General features: G+C 34.6%; 1 protein-coding gene and 1 long non-coding RNA gene across 2 annotated transcripts in view; both read left to right on the top strand.

The window, feature by feature from the left end:
• ST8SIA4 (ST8 alpha-N-acetyl-neuraminide alpha-2,8-sialyltransferase 4) overlaps positions 1–22481 on the top strand; it is a 103431-nt gene that overhangs the window by 72738 nt on the left and 8212 nt on the right.
• Positions 12236–20965, top strand: LOC115520883. The gene is made up of 4 exons (XR_003970890.1): positions 12236–12248; positions 18328–18331; positions 19687–19690; positions 19788–20965. It is a non-coding gene; the product is annotated as an uncharacterized LOC115520883 (long non-coding RNA).

The raw sequence follows: 22481 nt of genomic DNA, 5'->3' as shown, positions 1-22481 counted from the left end.
TAGAGCTAATAATAAAAATAGTTTCTTATTTCCTTCAGCTTTATTGTGTGTGTGTGTGTGTGTGTGTGTGTGTGTCTATGTGTGTTTTAGCACTAATGAGAAAATTCCCTAGACTTCTTTAGAGTGCCTATGAGTAAAGTCAATAGTGATAATAACTGGCATGGGAGTGTTTTTACCTGGAATTGGAAGGTAAATCTCAAAAGTGTTTCATTTAAATGTTAGCACAGAGCAGTTTTCTCTGATGGATTTTATTCTTTCCTAAGCATCAGTGTTATTTCTGCCAAATCTAGGTAAAAATAGAATCTGGAGATGATAGAATACTTTTCTAGCATTTTTTTCTAATTGTGTGTAGTTCAAGTTGATTGACTAAATTAGTTTTTATTTCTAAAAATTATTTGTCCCCCTCAGATATAAGGAATGATAACTGACTTGGCAAGTGGAAGTCAACATGGAATTTAACACTTGCCATGGAAAACTGGAAGTTGTTTAATCCCGGGTGACATGTAGTAAGGAGTACCATATATTTAACTGAGAAAAACATGGTAACCTTCTTTGTTAGATTTTAGAAGTGTTTCTATTTCTGTTTTTTTAACTAGTTAATGTAACACAACTAATAACTAATCTCAGAATAATACCCAAAAAAGTTATAAAATGGAATATTGGAACCTCAGTCACATTTTACTTTTTAGTAATTTAAAGACTTGAAATTAATGTAATGCCAACTAAAAATGGCATGACGAAATTAATAGCATTACTGAGATTCAGGGCAACCTAATTTTTCGGGCACATTCTCAGGAGGGAGATAGGTTAATTCCCAGTTCCACAGCTTACAACACGGTGATTTTGGGCCAATTCATTATTCTCATGATGCTTCAGGTTTCTAACCTGTAAAATGGGGTTATTAAGAGTAAGTACCTCATAGGGCTGATGAGAAGATCACTTGGATTATATGTAAAGCATATAGAACAGTGCCCAGCACACTGTAAGTGCTAAATAAGGCTTAGCACTAAATAATGCATCACTGAAAAAACAGGTTCAATAAATTACCCTGTGGGTAATTAAGAAAAGCTCATTTCTTTCTCCAGGTATTCCCATCTCTCTAGGCACCCCTCATTCCCCACCTTTCTGTTGGTTTATTTACATTAATAGTGATTGCTCCTAATAAAATACATTGAATTATTCAAAACTTTGGCTAGAAAAACCTATCGCAGACCCAGTAATTACATCTTATATGTTGCCCTGGTATCAGAAAGTACTCTACTCCAGCTATTCAAGTTTATCTTTCTCTCAATTTGGTTTGAAGTAAACTGATGTTTATCATTCCATTCTGGTGAATAATAATAATAATGGATGAATATTTCTAATGCATCCACCAAAGGGGAAATACCTCCATTCCAAACTTGGCAGATGTATCAACTCTGTATCAGTTGTTGGTAAATCTCTATTGTCTTTTACTATGTTATTTCTGAAAGGCTAATTGGCAAACATAGTGCCATAACAACTTTTTCTGTTCTAAACCTAATTTTAAACTTTGCACAAGTGACAAGTAGAGCTTCTGATGCAAAATCTAGTATGAATGAATATGAAACTTATTTCAACCACTAGTAATATCAATACACCATAAGTAAATCATCCGGTGTTTACTTTCTATAACACTGTATGTGTTCCAGTTTCAGGTGGCCACATTTGTTGGGACTAGAAAAAAAAGGATTTGAGAAAATCAATGCTTTTTTCCACATATTTTCCCACATAATTTGGTTATGTTTGAAAAAAAATAGCAATATCTTTCAAAGTAGCCAACCATGCTTGTCTGTCAGAAGATCTAACATTTCCACAAACAACTGACTTAACTCCGCATATGGTAATCTCTGGGGTGTTTTCTGATACCAACAAGCAATTCTCTGGACACCAACTGGTTGTCCAACAATTCAATTCATTTTTCACACAATCTACATGGATTTAGCTTTAGATCCCACAAGTTCAAGGGCTCAGGCCCATATGCCTACCCTCCACTTCAGACACAACCCCAGGTCCCCAGCCACCTGCATTTCCAACAGACTGGCTATAAATCAAGGGTTCCCACAACTGCTTCCTCAGGTTTGATAATTTACTAGAACTCACACAAGTTAGGAAAGTGCTTTACTTACTATTATCATTTTATCATAAGGAGTATAACTTAGGAAATGCCAAATGGAAGGGAGGTATATGGCAAGGTATGATGGAGGTGGAAGAATATGGAAAGGACATGGCTAGGAGCTTCCAGTACCTTGGTGTATACATCAACCAGGAAGCTCTCTGACTTTCCTTGTTCAAGAGATTTTATAACCCAATCTCTAGTCCTCCCTTTCTGGAGGTCAGGAGTGGGGCTGACAGTCCCCACCCTCTAATAGTTGTCCTTAATCACCAGCCTTAGTCACCCCACATTAAGTCACCTCATTAGCATAAAGTCAGGTGAAAGTGAAAGGGACTCTTTATGAGTAACAAAAGACACTCCCATCACTCAGGAAATCCCAAGGGTTTTAGAAGCTCTGAGCCAGGGACTGGAAACAAAGACTAAATATACTTCTTATTATATCACATAACTGAGAGAAATGTTACTTTGTTGAGTTAATGAAATGACCACTTGTTAAAACATCTAAACCTATGGGTGTCTTTAGAATTTGGATTGAGAACTTTGTGTACAAATTGAGAAGACCAAATTAGGGTCATGTCTAGGATGTAAAAATGCTACAGCTATAAATTCAATAGTATAAATTGAAAGACTTCTTCCCATTTCTCTCATGTTTTATGGCTGTGAAAAAAATTAATCCAAAGAGGATGCATCAATTTCATCATCATAACAACTTGAGAATGAGAACAAAATATAAAATTAAATTAAATTAAAAAGGCAGAAAAAATATTTTTTAAGCATTCAGAAATTCAAAGCCATCAACTTAAAATAAATCACACAGTAATCTCTGGCAGCAACTATGTCCCCATAGGATACCAAATTGCAGGCATTGTCACAAATAAGGACATTTTTTTATATGAGATAGATAAGCATGAAGTTACTGTATTTAATATCCAAGTAAAGTTTTAAGAAGTGCTAAGTCCTAAGCCCTTCCACCCTTTTTCATGCCCCACAAACTAACAATTGTTCCTTTTGTCACTATGGGATTTCATGTCCTATTTCCTTTTATTATTTTTCCATTTTTTGACTTTTCTAATTTTATTAAAAATAGACCGCAATAGTATATACACATACACATAATATATATTAAAATATTTAGATCATGTTTTACAGGCAGCTGCATTATTATTATGTTAGTACTTACATGGTTAAGATGATTTCCTAAACTTCAGCTTTCTATAATTCTTTCATGTATTCATTTAATAGGCTATGTGCCAGGTGTTTTGCTAGGTCCGGGGTGCAAATATGGGTTGAATAGACACAATTATCACCTTCACTTGGATGATTATATCACCACCAGAAAGTTGGAGTCTGGTATAACAAGTGCTATATTGTGTGTGTGTTTGGCTGGGGCACGGAGGGGTCACTTCTAGAAGTGAGAATGGGAGACTGATTAAAAGAAAAAGACCTTCTGGGGAAATTGATGTTTTACAGTTCATGCCAGGAATAAGGAGGAAGTGTCTCAGGCAGAGAAAATGACACATATAAATACATGCCTTTGTGCAATCATTTTGTTATCTAATATTAGCTGACACTCACGTAGCACTTACTGTGTGGCAATCATTATTACAAGTGATTTTCGCACTAAGTAAACAACTCTGTGAGCTAGTTCCTTTTTTACTTCCATTCTAAAAATGAGGAAACTGAGGAAGTAACTAGTTAGGTAACTTGCTAAAGTCTACACAAATGGTAAAGAGCAAAGCCAGAATCAAAGCCAAGAAACTTGATTCCATAATCTGTACTTTTCATTTTATGATTGACATACATTAAAGAAAATTTTTATTTTTTTATACTAGGTATTCTTTTTTTTTGATGCATGTATTGAAATTTTAGTTAATATATAGTGAAATATTGGTTTCAGGAGTAAAATTCAATGATTCATCACTTACATACAACACCCAGTGCTCATCACAACAAGTGCCCTCCTCAGTGCCCGTCTCCCACTCACCTTCCTCCCTCAGCCCTCAGTTTGTTCTCTATCGTTAAGAGTCTCTTGTGATACTATATGATTCCACTCATATGTGGAATTTAAGAAACAAAACAGATGAACATATGGGAAGGGGAGGAGAAAGAGAAGTAAGTATTCATTTGGGAGCCCAATAAAACCAGTAAAATTATTTTAAAGACCAACTTACAATAGCTGAAATAATACAAATCAACAAGTAGACTGTCTCATTTATCATGAATCAGAATTTTATGACAGACTAGGAATTCACTTCACTTTGACAAAGATTTATTGTTTTTCTCTACATGCAAAGTTCTCTGCTAGGACCTGGGGACATAAAGATCAATTAGTTTATTAATCTCTGTCCTCCATGGCTTCTCAATTTTGCCTCAAGTTTATATGTTAACCAATAAGAGTATATAAAACCTAAGACAAATACAACCAAGCAGATTTCTGAATGATATGAGAACAGAGAATTTACCTTATTTGCCTCTGGATTCATAGCACAGTAGCAACACCTAATTAAATATAGAATGAATAAATATGATGATGTGCTATAAAGGGAAAAATTACTTGCATCAGGGTAAATCATTAGATATTTCATTTAAAGAAGGCATCTGGGGCCCTGAATAATGGATAAGATTTCCTTGATATAAGGTGGTATAGTTGGAACTTGCTTGACAAATGGAGGAGAGGATGAACAAAATCATTAGAGTGGAAAACTAGAGAACTGAGTAAAACCATTGAGAGAATTATCTAAACAGTTTGACTTTGTAAGATTCCAAAAAGTCTTGATTGATGTAACAAGAAGCTTTATTCTTTTGAAAGAGGACAATAAGAAGTTTGTGAGCAAGAAATGAAAGACTACAGTGTACTTTCTTAAAATTAGTGTTGTATTGGGTAACTGGAAACTATAAGCATATTGTAGAAGCTAGTTTGTTAAACTGTGTGAAAATTAATGATGATCTACAGTACACTAATAAAAGCAAGAAGAGAAAGCAGCAGAAAGATTTGGGAGTTAGCTAAAGGTGTACTGAATTTTTAGGATGCTACAATACATGTTAGTGCACTAACCTATATTAACTGAAAGACAGTCACACTTTGAAAATAACAATTTCCTTCACTTCATTGATGAGAACAGCAAATCTTTCTTATTATTACAGTTGCTGGGGTCCAAAGCATGTTTGAAAAGGAAACATCTGTGATACTGAAATATCTTCAATAAGGAAACATCTGTGATACTGAAATATCTTCAATATTTTTTAAGAATTGGAAAGGCTTCCCTCAGGCATATGTCCCAGATATACAGTGCTGCATTTTAGGTATACTTGCAAAAACTGTGGTGCCCCGACATAGCCCCAAAAGAAAAAACTTGTTTCTGTAGAGTTAAGCAAAAAAACAAAAAAAACAAAAAACAAAACAAAAAACAAAAAGAAAGAAAGAAAGAAAGCAAGCAAGCAAGCAGGGACTGATTCATATCAAAGCTCTTATTTTAAATATAAATGAATGCAACACATTTAATTTATCCAAATATGAAGTCTTTGTTATTTATATTATCTACTTAGAAAAATAGGTTTACATGAAAATAGATTCTGTTTAGAACTCATAGATAAATTCTAAGACTTTGCCAGAATTAAAATTATTTTTTATTTATTTAAAAAATTGTTTAATGTTTATTGATTTTCGAGAGAGAGGCAGAACATGAATGGGTGAGGGGCAGAGAGAGACAGAGAGAGACGGAGACAGACTCTGAAGAAGGCTCCAGGCTCTGAGCTGTCATCACAGAGGACAACGAGGGGCTCGAACTCACAAATCACAAGATCATGACCTGATCCAGACTGACGCTCAACCAACTGAGCACCCAGGTGCCACCAGAATCATTATTCTACACAAAGTATGGTTCTAGATTCTGAGAGACTCAAATATTTTTCACTTACATGTATAGGTTCCTATCATGTCTGAATTTCTATGTCACCCATCATTCCCCACTCCAAAAGAAAAACAAATGTAGAAAAGTTAAATCAAGGGTCAGATGTGAAGAATTTTAAAAATAAAATGATTTGTAGGGCACCTGGGTGGCTATGTCAGTTAAATGTCTGACTCTTGGTTTCGGCTCAGGTCATGGTCTCACAGTTCCTGAATATGAGCCACGTATCAAGCTCTCTGCTATCAGTGCAGAGCCTGCTTTGGATCCTTTGTCTCCTCTCTCTGTCCCTTCCCTACTTGTGCACGCTTTCTCTCTTTCTTAAAAATAAACACTTAAAATAAAATAATTTGTTTGGGGTCCTCTTAGTGATGACCAGGCCTTACTCATCTAGGAGCGCTTTATCCAGCTAAGAACTAGAGTCTGACTATGATGGAAGCTTAGGTAGTAGAGCAGAAATAGTGGAAAATGAAGGAAAGGTAAATGTGATGAAGCCAAAGGGAGATGAGTGGATATGCTGCAGATCTGGGTGTCTGCATGGGGGAGTGGAATAACAATAACAGTAACTCCATTGAGCATTTACCTTCTCATTTAATCTTCATAAAAAATAGATTTTATAAGCCTCTTTTTAAGATGAGAACAATTGAGGCTCAGAAAGTAAGAACTTGTTCAAAAATCCAGGTAGGAAATTGTAGAATTGAGAAATGCTTTATTTCATAAGATACAATCCTAGTATTTCTATAGTCAGATTTTGGAACTTTTCCTAATCGGACACCACCAAGGTATAATATACATCTCCTTACTTCACTTATAAACAGCTCATGGGGTGTTCAGTTACAGGGTAGAGGTTATCACTTTCTCCAGGATGGTAAACTGTATCTGGTGAGTAGTAGTCCCTCAAAACTAAGTGGTTGCTGGAGGACTGGAGCATTAAATGAAGAAAAGAGGAAATCTTTCCAAAATTAATTTACACAGATACATATAATTATATAATGTAAATAATGATCCACTGATAAAAACCAGCAACTTCAGTTTCAACTCATATTATTGTCAGCAGAAACTTAGAGCAAGTGCTATATGTATTCACAGTAGGATTTATTTTAAGAAACTATGGGTCTAAATTTTAAGAAGTAATGTGTTGGTTCTATTATATTTTAGCAATTTGTTATTGAAACACTGAAGTTAGAGTTAACCTAATTAACATAATAAAATCACAACCTAAGTAAAAACAATGAAAAGTATTTAGATTTGAAGTCTATGTAAGTATGACTGTATAAATAGATATGACTATTTACTTAATCCTCTGTGGAAATAATTTGTACCTTTTTTTGAGATTAATTTGGTTGTATTTGCACACATATACTTTCTTTATGTCTATGCTAACACAAGCACACAGACAAATATAATGCAGCCATTCAAAAGGATAACTGGCTAAATAACACATTGATTTGCCATGTTATTCTGGATGAAGTGTCCTTGACTGCTTGCCTAAACTCACAAGCATTATTACCATATATTATCATCCAGAGATATTGGAAGACATAAAATAGGTCTCCTGAGAGTTTGAAAGGGTATCCTGAATTAAGGAAAATAAAATCTTTGTTTTATATAGATATTTGCTGCATAAGCACAGTTTCCAACTTAGAAATTGATTGAGATACAAAAATGTGGTTTCTTATTGCCTGCTGCTTTTATAGATTTTATTAATTGGGGATTTTTGCAATAAATATATATTGATCAATTTCTATGTGCCAGATCTAGTATTAATTGGTAGAGATACATTGGTAAATACCACCCTAATTGACACAGATTTTTCACTGTAGCAGGGGAACCTTGATTAGATAAATTATTTGTATTAAAATTGGGTAAGTAGTACAAAGGAAAAATGGGTGAAAAATAGGGAAGATTTCCCTGAGCAAGCGATAGTAAGCTAATACTCTCTCGTTCGCTGTTTTATTCAGTAATAAATAGTATAGTGCTATGTGTGAGGCATTATTTGCAGCACTTTACAAATATTAACTTATTTAATCTCTATAACAATCCTATAAAGTGAATATTATTCCCATTTTACTGACGATGAAGTGAGATACAACACAGTTAAATATCTTCTTCAAGCTCACCCAGTAAGGGTTAAGGTAAAATTTCTAATCTATGAAAGGAAAAAGACAAAGGAGAGGTCATCAGGCCTAAAGATAATTGTTTTGAAGAGAGGGACAGTGCTACGAAAGAGTCCTTGATTCACAAAACTCTCAGGAGCTCACCTGGTTCTTTTGTTCACTGGGATCCTTTTGGTAATTATCCTGAGAAGATGGAGCATGGCAGGGCTTTGGGGTGGGTTCACTGATATTTCTACGTGCAGGGTAGTCACATTTCATGAGGAAAGATCTGTAATTTGGTAATAGTCCTGTACTTACACATCCCTATTCCCACACTATCCACCGGAGGATCACAGCACTGTGTCTGGGCTCAAATATTTCTGCATCAGAATTCATAGACATTTCATAGTAGGCCACCTGACAGGGCCTTGTTCTTTTCCTGACTGTAACAATTAAGCAAATGAAACTTCTTCTCAGTCTCAAACTTGCTAAGAACATTTCCCAGGAATCTGGGTCTTTGAAAAAGCTGAACTTGTTCAATCAGAGAGCATTATTAACTGAAGGCCTTGCCCTCTTTTGACTTGAATCAACACCTGTGGACTAAGGATCTCCCACGCCCCATGCAATCTGCTGATCCTCCTGTTTTAGAATTTTAGAGCTTTCCACCTAGATTTTCCACAGGCAAACTGCAAATTTAATCCTGAAACATGGCCTTAGATGTCTCTAGAGTCTTGCAAGTGAGAAAATCTACAGCACAATCTATGCTTTTGGCCTGAGAGAAATCTTTTTGCAAAGATGTGCTTAGAAATCTTAAACTCAACCTATATTCCCATCTAACACAAAAAAAATTTTATTCTATTATAAGCCACTTTCAGAGAGGTTTTCAAAGAGGTATTGCTTTTTGAGATCTCAGGAAGAAAACCTGGAGCTTCAAGCCTGCAGAAGGAAGAGCAGAGGATTGCTCTCTCAGGTGCTCTGGGTGAATGCCCTGAAATCTGCTGACCTGGCACAAACAAGAGACTCTGAAAAGCCGAGGGAAATATTCCTCATGTCAGGACATATCAATTTATCACCCATCAGCTCGTTAGGGTTTTGCACAGTGGTTGGTTTATGCAGGTCCCAGTTGGTAATGAACTCACAAAGTGAAAACTCACCTCTGGAGGGAAGCAAGTGCTCATCCGGGACAGGTAATTCACCCTCCAGTGAACAGGAGTGGACTCTTGTTGTTACAGTCACAGCTTTGCTCTGACTGGCAAGATGTCTCAGAACTGTAAGTTAAGGGGCCTGATTTTTCACTTTGGTTTATATATCTGTATATACATAGATAAATGGATGTAGATAGAGATTCCGTTTGAGACTTGAACCACTTAACTGGTGTTTATAACAGTGCGCATGGTGCTTATGCTGTCCATGGCATCAGGGAAGAGCATTGCAATGGGACACAGAAAATCTGTGATCTTCAAAGGCACTTCACACGGTCCTCATAGTGTTACAGAGATTGCTACCATGAATGTCACTGCTATTTAGAGAGCCATGAGAGTGACATTGGTACATCCTGGACTTCTTAGAATGGCGTGTAGCCTCACGTGCAGCTTGTCACTGATTAAATACAGAGCCCACCCACTGTGAGAAAACTCTCTGGCATCCCAGCTGCCATTCAAAATGTGAAATCCAGGATGTGACCTGTCAAAATGAGCCGCTTCAGCATATTGTGGCAATGCAGCTGTCACTGAAATACATAAGTCTTCAGAGAAAAGCATTCCGACTATTTCCAAGGTGGAATGCATACAAATGTACAGTTCTGGTCACATTTGGATGTGACTTTTTCAACAGGATCCTCTATGCTTAATAAGCAGATGAGTGAAAGTGACCCCAGTACCTCTTCTCATCTTTGATTGCTAAGCATTTTCTGGAAGCAAACTGGTTCATTATTTCTCTTGGTCTGTTTTTGAGAGAGGTAGGAAATATTTGGAAGTCATACACATTTAAATTAGGCATTGATGTCCTTCTCTTTCCTCAATAAAGATGAAAATTCATCTAGATTCCCCAAAATATTTCAATGGAATGTCTGAAAAAGAGACAGTTCTATAACCCAGATTTAAAAGAAGTATTTTATATTTATTACTTGATACTGAACTTATCCTATTCTACATTTTTATAAATTTATAGCATTAACACGGAAGTTTATAATAAAATTTGAAAACCTCTAACTTGTTCCATTAATGTCAAGAGAAGTTCAGTAAGATTAGTGATGATATAAAAATTTTCCAAATAAGGAATTAACACATATGGTCCCTCAGGTGTGGCCAAATCGGTGGCAGTAAATCAATTTTAGAGCAAATTTATTTTCTTGTAAGTTTACTATTTAAAGTTTCTGAAAAATAGGAAACAGGGTCAAGTAACAAATTAATGATTGATTGGATGTGGTATGTTCTTGATAAAACTGGCTGAAATAAGTTTCATAACAAAAATGCCTCATCCTAGAGTTTTATTAGGGATTGTACAGATCCACATTGTCAACCAACAGACTTCCTTCTAACAGCAAAAGGAGATGTGAAAAATATTTGATTCAACTAACACTACAGTCATAAAAGTCTTGCCATCTCAAACAATTTTTTATTTTAAGGCAATATTGCGAACTATGCATTCTGATATTTAGGTAGTTGTAACATATCTATGATTTGTTCATGTATATATACATTTGCATAGCAAACTAGCGATATACATTTACATATGCATCGTATGTGCTTATTTACATGTGTATTCTACATATCGGTATATTATATAAAATGGTACATATAATATGTAACATATAACTAGATGTATTATATAGTCATACTTAGTATATAATATCTAGAGAGTCACTTTTTTAAAATTTATTTATTTTAAGTAATCTCCACCCCCAATGTGGGTTCAAACTCACGACCCCAAAATCAAGAGTCACATGCTCTTCCAACCGAGCCAGCTGGTTGTTCAGAGATTTACTTTTTAAATTAGAACGAAATATCCTATTTCCTAATCATAACCTGTAATAATTTGTTTCACTTATCTTAGAAACTCTTGATTCCAACAATTCATTAATTTATTTTACAAGTATGTTCATGCTTACTGTGTAAAATTGAGTAGATTAATGTTTCTAGTTTGTATATATAGAAATTTAGAACTTGTCTATTGCAAAGTACCTGAAAGCCATCACTGAACCATGAGGTAACCTTGAGACTTTCACACATTTCATTTCTCCATTGCACTGTGACAGATATTTTTTTCCCCAAACACCTATCATATTCCCCAGATGGCTTAGACATCATCCCTGGAAGATTATGAATAATGTTTTAGGTTGAACAGATGTAAGCAATTTGTAATTTTTCCCCTTTCTGAACCAGCTTTGTTTTGATGAATCAACTGGAAATTGAAACTTATGTAGAAGTCCTGTCTGAAAAGGGGCAGTGTTTTCCCACAGTGGAATATGTAGTCCGCTCTTAAGTGTGGGCAAAAGACCAGGAACAAGGAAACTGGCCAAAATGTGTAACAATAAAAACCGGAAGATCATCACTTAGCATTGTAGTGTAGTTTCAATTTCTTTAGTCTAGAGCACCACATATAAAAAATAGTTCTAGGTCATTACAAACCAACTCAATTTCCATAAACTTTTGAAGAGATGGTATTTAACTAGTATATGTATCAGGTTGCCTGTGTTTGTCTCTGGTCAGAAAACTCTACAGAAAACTAATTTGGGAAATGGAGAACACGATTAAATGTTAAGAGAGAAGGGAATAAGCTAAACTTCTGGCAAGGATTTGTTTACTCTGCCAAATTATATTTTATATAAATTATACAGATTAAAATTATATTTTTGACCTTAATATAGTCAACCTAAATTGAGCCTTACTGGAAATTCAGTTTTAGGGAAAACACTCTACAAGGTATAAATTAGTTAAATACTCTTTTATTAAAAAAAAAAAGATGATAAAAAAATCTACCTATGACAGCTAAATTTTAATTCTACAGCTATAGGTTGCACATTTATTTATATACTGATATTCCACTTGTAAGTTATTTTCCTTACCATAACCAGTTGTCAGACGTAAAGGACCACTTAATGCCTGGAGTTCAGTCACTGCTGTGCACCTTCCAGAGCCTCTCTCTAACCTGGTAATTCTTGCTGTGGGAAGAATAATCATAGTGAATATTTTTGGCTTTCTTTAAATTGACGTTTATGAGACAAACTAATTGGCGATTGGTCTGGATTAGATAACTGAATTCTTAAGTACTTCAGAATTTGGAAACTCCATATGCTACAGACAGAATATAATAACCAAAATGTGAACTTTGAAAGACAGCCATCAATGTTCTTATTTGTATGCTTATTACTACATTTCAACATTACCAACTGAGAAAGCTTAATGTTAATATTATAAAAAAATTTTAGGTAGCTTTAAGAATGGTCTATTAATTCTATTTTAAACCTTGCCTCTTTTGAAAACTGCCAAATCTCAAGTCCTTCTTTAGTTATATTTGGAATTACAAAATAAATAGTATGACTTAAACCCAATCAAAACAATTGTAACATTTATTATAGCTCTTCTACATCCACACCGCTCCAGAAATCCACCTGTTTCCCCATTTGCAGTGAAATAATCACTGGCTTTAATAAGCTAGTTAAGGATCTTATCAGGTCTCACATGTAGGCAGCCATTTCCAGGAACTCATTTGGTATATTTTCTTATTTAATTAAGGAACTCTACAGGATGGCCTACATTGGCGCGCTCTCTCTCTCTCTCTCTCTCTCTCTTAGATTCTATAATTAAATGTTCCTTGGATATATAGCTTTGTCCCTAAACTCCTGAGTTTGCTTTTATATATAACTGATAAGCCAAAGATGAAAGGCTTGTTTTCATGCCAATACAAAATGAAGGACCCTCAAGACTGCTCTAACAGAGTGTCCATGAATTTTAATGATTTGCAGCTTTTTGGTGTAGCATTTCATTTACCCTCTTTATTTGAAAGTATGAATGTTATGATAGCAACTGAGATATTTTAGAGGTATTTTATTAGTTAAGCAAGACCATTAGAGATTCAGTGTGAACTTTTTTTTCAGTTTATTTATTTATTTTGAGAGGGAGGGGGAGAAGGGGAGTGTGAGTGGGGGAGGGGGAGAGAGAGAGAGAGAGAGAAAATCCCAAGCAGGCTCTTCAATACGGTGCTCCATTCCAGGAACCATGAGATCATGCCTGAGCTGAAATCAAGAGTGGAACACATAACCAACTGAGCCACCCAGGTGCACCAGTGTGAACTTTTTTAATATTTGAAACTTAATCCATGGGGTGGCTGGGTGGCTCAGTCGGTTAGACATCCGACTTTGGCTCAGGTCATGATCTCACAGTTCCTGAGTTCAAGTTTAAACTAAACTTCAAGGCTCTGTGAAGACAGCTCAGAACCTGGAGACTGTTTGGTATTCTGTGTCTCCCTCTCTCTCTGTCCCTCCCATGCTCATACTCTGTCTCTCTCTCTCTGAAAAATAAAAAAAAAAAAAAAAATTAAAATTAAAAAAATTTTAAAAATATTTAAACTTAATCCCTTTATTCCAAAATTTAAATGTAATTTATTCTCCAGTAGTGCATACTTCTTTTCTGAACCTATATATTCTCCATATTTCATCTCTTGCTTTCTGTATTCTTTCATGTATTGTGCGTGAAGGAGGTTTTTAAATGAAATTGGAGTCAGCATTCAAAACAATATTACATGAATGTACTAACACAAAGAGAAACAGATGGTCAAGAATACTGTACACATGCTTTGTAAACCAACTCCCACAGATTGCCTGTCTTCAGATTTTTTTTTTCCCAAGTAGAATCAATCATCAGACAAGTGATTTCAGATTCTTTATTATGGAAATATTCCTCTTGAGCACCAGCAACAAAAACAAAAAGCCATTTCAATTACATTTCCATGTTAAAGAAAGTTATGTTTCACCCTCTTGATAAGTTTATTGTTATGAAGTCTGAGCTAATTATCTCTATCAACTTATATTCTCATTCAAAGAGTCAGGAAAAAAGTTTCCTGACTCTCATTCTGAATTTCTATTATATCAGTAAAACGAAAATAAAACAAATCACATAAAATAAATGGTTGTCTTAGGCAGTGCCTCTAAACTTCTGTGAATTTCATGATTGCTATATTCATTTAAACTGCATAGTTCACATTCTAGATGGAAACCTTATGATCATTTCTCCCTGCTTGTTAAAATTTATCAAATTTAAAAGAAGTAACTATTAGGCTTTTTGTTTTGTTTTGTTTTGTTTTGTTTTGTTTTGTTTTGTTTTGTTATGTTAGATGATTTGGCCCTAGTATATAATGCAGGCAATAATCCATCAAGTTCTTTAAAAAAAAAAAACAAAAACAAAAAAACAAGAACTAAACTAAACTCAAATTCACTAGTTGAGTGAATATTCTATAGGTATGTGCATAGGTACTGTGTCTGACTTTCTTAATATGCATCAACATGATATACATGCATTTGTACATAAAATTCATAATTTATAGTGAACTGTTATTTGTATGAGATCATCCAATTTCTCCAATATTCCAGAAGGTAAGATGTTTTGCCTCAAATTTACAGATCAGGAAACTGAAACACAGATAATCAGATATTAAGGGTGGAGGGATTCTCACCTGAACTAACTGAATAGGATTCTTGCTAAACACTAGAATCATTAAGGAGGAACACAGAAGGCCAAAGGAGAGGCCTACTTGAAAAGAGAGCTCAGAGAAGCGTAACTCAATTTGGTTGAGACAAGAAGCTTCTAGCTAAGAGTACAATTGCTACATATATGATAACTTCATGTTTAACCTTTTGAGGATCTTGCAGACTGTTTTCCAAAGGGTCTATACCACTTTACTCTCATGTACAGGCACCAACAATGTATGAGTGTCCAATTCCATAATATCCTTGACAATACTTACTATTATTTGTCTTTTTTATTATAACCACCCTAGTTGGTATGAAAAAGTATCTCATTGTGGTTTTGACTCACATTTCCGTGATAGCTAATGATGTTGTCCATCCATATTGGTCATTTGTATATCTTCTTTAGAAAAATACCTATGCCTTTGCTCATTTTAAATTTTAGGGGTTTTTTGTTTTGTTTTGTTTTTGTATTTTTATTACTGACTCATAGGAGTTTATTAATTTTGATGCAAGTCTCTTATCAGATATCTGATTCACAAATATTCTCTTCCATGAGTTTTTCACTATTTTGATGGTATCTTTTGGAGCACAAAAATTTATAATTTTGATGAAATCCAATTTAATTTTTCTTTGGTTGCTATCTGAAAAAAAGCTTTGCCTAAGGTCATCGTACTTTATTCCTGTATTTCCTTCTAAGAGTTTTAGAGTTTTAATTCTTGGATTGAGGTCTATGATCTATTTTGAGTTCTTCTTTTCATATGGTATGATGAAGGCGTCCAATTTCATTCTTTCAACAGTGCACATCTCAGTTAAAGTACAGTTAGTTACACAGTAGCTTGATTTTGTAGTACTGTTTTCACTTTTATACTTTTCCATTGCAAAGAATAGCATATTGCATAATGTAGTTGTCTTTACGGCTGTATTTGATTGTTTTATTTCCTCAGAAGTGCAAGAACATTGTTTTGTTTTGTTTTTATTTTTACTAGTGGACTTTCATTTAACAACTAGTTTATAAATGTGATTTATAAATTAAATTATTCTACTTAAAAATGTATTGAAGGGATTGGCATTCAGTGAGGCTGAAAGAGAGTAAAAGGAGGATAATTAGCATTGACTCCATCAGATTGGAGTTTCATCAAAAAGAGATGGCATCTGGAGGGAAAAATACACAAGCCTTCATTAATATTTTGACTTAATGAAAACATTATGTACCACCTATAGCCCTTCAAAGTTTCAGGGATAGGAATATAAAATTTCCCCTAATTAATCTGGTGGAGGAGAATTACAACGGTAGTATTTCTAGTGAAGCCAGCTCTGGAATATAATGCAGACCCCAAAGCCTGCATCAGTGGTGTTGCCTTGGTGATATTCCTTTATGGGGCTTTTCCCTCAGCTGGAAGCCCCTTTATCAACTTATATGCTCATAGAAAGCTGTTTATTGAGTGATAAATTTATGTCACGGACAAAGCAATTGTCTAAATGGGCAGTCCCTTCACTATTGCACACTTTATGGCAGGAATAAATATAGAGAATAATGATCTACATTTGACTAACCTCCCCACATGTGATTATTTTGATACTTGCTGGGAAAGCTTTAAAGAACTTCTTAGAACTTGCTTATGGCTATCTTGATTCTGTTCCTTCACTGGGCTTTGAGAAGTCTGATCTTTGGCTGATGTTTAGTTTGTATACTTAGCTAGCAAGCATTTTACATTATCGAATGGATTATGGATCACATTAGTTAGTCTTGACCGCTCTTGAAATAGATTTTAGCACAATCCCTATTTGGAAGGTTAATGTAACCTGACTTATTGATGAAAACTGGGCATACCCATTTGTAAATTGTCCAAATCAAGCTAAAATAAGGACATCAGACCATTAGAAGAGTTGTTTACATTTTATCATAGTAAAAGGGATTTTTATTAGGAAGTTGTCTTATGTTACCTAGGGAATGTGGAAATACAATCTCTAAGTGCCTTCTTGGAAGTTGTTTATGTAGAGAAAAAATTTCCATGAATAAAATACTGCTATCATTTTTATCTTTCAATATCTAACCCATTTTTGATATGCTTTAAGATTACCTACCCCCACTTGCTTTTAATTAATTTTTTTCTTTTCTTGTAGGACCCCATGTCCTATGATAAATGATTTCATTGTTTCCTTTTCATATTAATAGGAAAAATGAAAAGTTTCCATAATTTTTGCTTTTCAAAAAGCAATGTGATCGCATAAGGAGGATCCTACATAAGGCTGTTTAGCATTAACCTTATTTAACTCCATCATGTTTCAAAAGACCATCCCCCTTCTGTTTCCAGTATTTCACCTTTTGGATGCCACTACTTCCTCATTCTGCAAGTTCAGATTATAAATTTCAGTTTATCTTTCAGACTTCAATTGTGTTAAAAAAAGAAGGGTCATTAAAACCTGTGGCTTTACATCTACTTTTTTTTTTTTTTTTTTGGCACAGCCCCCATGCACCAATTCAAGTTTTTAAGCATTATCTTTGAGAAATTCCAAAATATATTATCTTTAATAACTTCTTTTAAAAGATTTTAAGTACTCTTTTTTTAGGCTTTTTAAAGACTTTAAGTACATCCAATGTGGGGCTCAAACTCAAAACCCTGAGATCAAGAATCACATGCTCCACCAACTAAGCCAGCCAGGAACCCCCATCTTTTATATATTTAATATAGAATTAATCTGTATATTATAATTGTTTTTTAAATTCTCCTTCACCAAAATCAGATCGACATGTGATATAGTTTTGGAGTGATCCATTTAAATTCTATTTGCATTTCTTTCGTGGTGAATAAATTCTAAAGGATCCCCTTTGTTTATTTTTAATTTTTCTCACGTCTCAGCAAGATTCCATTTTCTTGGACACTATTCTCCCATTAGCTTTATCTCTGAAATTGTGATGGATAATTTTATAATTTTTAAGTAATCAAAAAACAATTTATTAATTTTTATGGAGAGAAAAATTTTTGACCTCTAGATACGAGTAATATAGGGAACTAGAAATGATATTAAAGTTTTTAACAGGGTGATTTTATCAAAGGGCTCTATAACATTATTGAAGAGATGAGCTGCATGTGATATCAGATTACACATTATAAAAGTAGGAGTAGTTAATCACCACAAGCAAAACATAGACTCCAGCTACAAATAGATTAACTCTCATGCTCCTCAATCTGAATTCAGAAATTGTGACCTTTTAAAAATGAGAGTTTTAGATGTAGTAGGAACCATATTAAAAATCTCATTTTATTGTTGACTAAACTGAAGCTGAATAAATTTAAGTTGTTTGCCCAAGATCATGTAGTTAGTTTAAGGTAAAGCAAAGGCAGCACTCCAACTTTTCCAGTGCTTTTCCCACTATTAAATATTGTTACTCCGAGATTGCCAGACCATGAGTATGTTCCATTTTATTAACACTACAAATCTCTAAAACACCAGCAAGAATAAATTAAATATGCACTCATTAAGTATCTGCTGTATATCCAGGACGGTGCTAAATATCATATTTAAGAGATAAAAATAGAAGACTCATTCATCTCTGTTTTCATCATATAATAATGTTAAATTTCTCTATTATCTTACATTATTGAATGCAAATTAGGGGCACCTGGGTGGCTCAGTCAGTTAAGCAGTCTGACTTGATTTTGGCTCAGGTCATGATCTCATGGTTGGTGAGTTTGAGCCCTGCATCAGGCTCTGTGCTGACAGTGCAGATCCTGCTTGAGATTCTCTCTCCCTCTCTCTCTGCCCCGCCCCCCCACTCCTGCTTGCTGTCTCCCTCCCTCTCTCTCTTTCAAAATAAGTAAGTAAATTTTTTTTAAAAAGATGCAACCTATACCCTCATCTTCTCTCTTTACAAGTGAGGTATAAATAAACAATTACCTGGAAATTTTTCTAAGGTAAGCTTCCTTAATGTTGAATTTTTTTGTGCAGACCTTATGGGGAGACAGGTTGGGAAGAATATTTTCTATGTGTTCTCCAGCCAGTGGTATACTGGAGCTAGCTGGTAATGGCTGGCAAGAGTGGATTGTGTTCCCAACTCAGTGTTCACTGATGTCAGGTCAGTAGCTTGAAATCAACTGTGATGGGAGTATTTACACCACAGAAATTGGCAAAGGCAACTCTTTCTCAGCAACTCTTTCCCCCTGGTTAGTGACTGCTGGCTGTTAAACAATTACCAACACACCATGTATAGCATATTGGCTGAGCAAAATCAGACAAATTATTTACTTCCTGAGCTTTTCACTGCACCTTCTGTGCAGTAGAAATGATAACATATACTGCAGCATATATAACAGGATTTTATGAGCAGCATGTGAAAGTACTTTAAAACTCTGAGTATAAAATATAATTACTAATATTACAATAACAAGAGTTATATGTTCACTGATAAAATATAAGACACTTGGCAAAACCAATATAATAAGAGGAGATCTTGAGTTTTGTGTCACTATCTGTGCTCAACCAGACTACATATGTGGCCAGGTAAAAAGAGGGCTGAAATTCAGAATTAAGGTCAAAGCCTGATTCTTGTGTTGGACACCAAATAACATAAATAGGTACCAAATAGAATATAGAGATTATTGGGCCTAAATTAGTATCCCTATTCCTTTTTCCATGCCATGAAAACTCTATGCCTCTGATGAGTCAGGTTTATGAAGGTCAGTATAATAATGTAGAGCTCTGCATGCAAAGGGCACCTAGAAAAAATACTGACAAACTGACCCATTGAGGTTATGAATTCCTGCATTTTAATAACACGTCAAAATACTTTAAGAAGCTTATTCATATCTGCATGGAAATCCCTACCCTTTGATACAATGTCATTGCCTTTGACATTTGCAGTGTGGTTAAGTAAGTTATATATTGAAACTACAAAATCGTCTTCTGACGTGGAACACTTTTGAGAGTGTTCATGGGAAAAGTGGGTCCTATATACTGGTCAGCTCTTATTTGCCTTTGAAAGAAACAAAAAAGCCAAAAAAGCTACATGTGTAAAATACATCACCATTGACACCAGACTATTAATCACCAAAACACCATACAGAACTTTATTTTTTCCCATATGAACCCTATGTTGAAAATGTTCTGGGGAATTACTGTTCCAAGCTGAATTCTCTTGAGAAGCTAAAGAATCCCATTCATTTTTAGTTTAAATTGAAATCACCATAGCCAGATAGGGGTGGTTTAAAACCCAGTCTGTCACCTACAATCTCCATGACCTTAAACTGGTTATTTAACCTGTGAAGCTTCGATATCCCCATCTGTGAAATAACATCCATTCATGGGTTTGTGATGAGGATTAAAGGAGAAAAACAACATAGGTAGAGTACTTAACGTGGTCTCTGGTCCTTTATACACTCTCAATTAATTAGTGTTACCATTGCTACCTTTTATGCCACTGCTTATGTCTATATTCCTGACTTTATTCCTAGCTTGCCTAAGAACTTGAAATATGCTTCATATCAAGGTAGATTTAAGCATCTATTACTTTTTCTTTCAATGGAATAACATAAGGATTAATTATGGTGGACTGAATTATTCTCTGTGAGTATAGTGCTGGAAGTTTTTTGTTGTTGTTATTTGTGGGTTTTTTGTGTGTTGTTTTGTTTTTCTTTTCTTTTAAGAAATGATCATCCACCCTGCTTTTATAGAAAGATGGGCTATTTCATAATCTTAAGAGGTATTATGAACTTAACCAAAACAACTTTAAAACAAAATTAAGTTTTCTATACTTTAAAAAGTAAATTCACATGATGGAGCATATTGCAGACTGGGAATATGATGGAAGGATAATTTGAACAGTTGAAAACAAAACAGCAGAGATATGCCATTGCAATATGCCAAGGATGATTGCTTTAAGTGTTATATTAGCCAGCCTATACACATGTACTTTTTCTAAGAATGAACCAACATATTAACAAGTATGAAGGACAGAATATTCAAAAACTCATATACAATATTCAGATATTATTAAAAATTAGTTTGGAGACATGGAGTACAGAATTGGGGCAATGCCAACATCTTCTGCAAAGATGAATTATGGAAAGCTAATTTTTAAATTTTTTTAATGTTTATTTATTTTTGAGAGAGAGAAACAGAGCATGAGCAGGGGAGGGGCAGAGTGAAAGGGAGACACAGAATCAGAAGCTGGCTCCAGGCTCTGAGCTGCCAGCACAGAGCCCTACACAGGGCTCGAACTCACCAACTGTGAGATCATGACCTGAGCCGAAGTCAGACACTCAACCGATTGAGCCACCCAGGCACCCCTGGAAAGATAATTTTTAAACAATATCTCAAATTTCTGTAGACATCAGACCCAGAAGCCATATTATTTACCCTTAACAGAATCTTTCTGGGAAACAAGCACAAAGCTCAGTTGTGGGAAGATAAATATGAGAGGAGAAGTAGTGTGAACAAGCACCTCATGCTATATACTTCAATATTGCATTCCAGATAAAAGAATCACTGGGCTCATGAATGGAAACTTTGCATATAATATAACATTAAAACTGGAACAGTGGGATTCCATACTTTATATTCTAGGATATTTTAATATATATATTATATCATATATAATATATATTATCTATATTTTATGCATATTTTTATTATATATTTTTATATTCTATTTTATATTTATATAGAAATTTCCATTTTTTGATTTTTGAAAGAATAATATCTTAAGAGGAAAAAATACCTATTACTTCTAAACTTCTACACTTTTTTGTTTAAATATAAACGCTAATTAATATTCCTTGTTTGCCAAAATGTTGAGTGTGAACTGTCATGAGTGTATCAAATGTGGAATGCTGTTGAAGATAAGGTTTTTTTCTTTTATTTAGAAAATGTTGATTGCTTGAAATAATATATTTTGGCTTATCAGGTGATCATTACCCAATTTTAATATGAGATAAAAATCTAACCTATTGCTGGCTTTAATGTCAAAACTACTATAAGTACTTTCTTTGCTTTTCAGTATATTCAAACCTGAAAAAAGCGAAGGAGAACAGAATGAGGAGCAGGTAGCACAGCAGGACCAAGAGTGTTTCACACAGTTTCAGGCAGTGTGCAGTTTCATGGAGACAGAAGATGTGAAACACCAATGGAATCTTACAGATGAAGGAAACTCCAAAGCCACACAATCAAATGCTTTTGTTTCTCAACTAAGGAAACATGCCCACTAAGGTTAAATGACATAACCACAGGGAACATATAGTTACAGAAGGCATCAAGAGAGAAGTGTGAGTTGGAATAAAGAGTGGGTTTTTCTGAAAGATGTTAAAATTCAACTAGTATTACTTACTATGTGTTAAGCTTTCGGCTATGATTTCCACACATACTATCTCTCTTACATTATCATGACAACCTTACAGGCTTAATATTATTAATCAAGGCCCAAGGAAGAGAAGTAGTAGCTTGCCCAAGGGCTCAGGCATTGATATATGATATCACAGATTCATACGCACTTCTTGTGACACAGATTTGGTGGATAGAGACATTGCAACTGCTAAGTTTGTTTGAAATAAGAACAATGGATATGTTGGAGGAAGAGTAGGTAAGACACCTGGCTTAGCAAGAACTGAGCTTCCAGGGTGGGAAGTAGTGAGACCTATGGAGGCTACTGCATGTATAAAAAG

Source organism: Lynx canadensis, chromosome A1 (assembly GCF_007474595.2).
Source record: "Lynx canadensis isolate LIC74 chromosome A1, mLynCan4.pri.v2, whole genome shotgun sequence".
Taxonomy (NCBI): domain Eukaryota; kingdom Metazoa; phylum Chordata; class Mammalia; order Carnivora; family Felidae; genus Lynx; species Lynx canadensis.
This window is presented reverse-complemented; position numbering and strand designations above follow the sequence as displayed.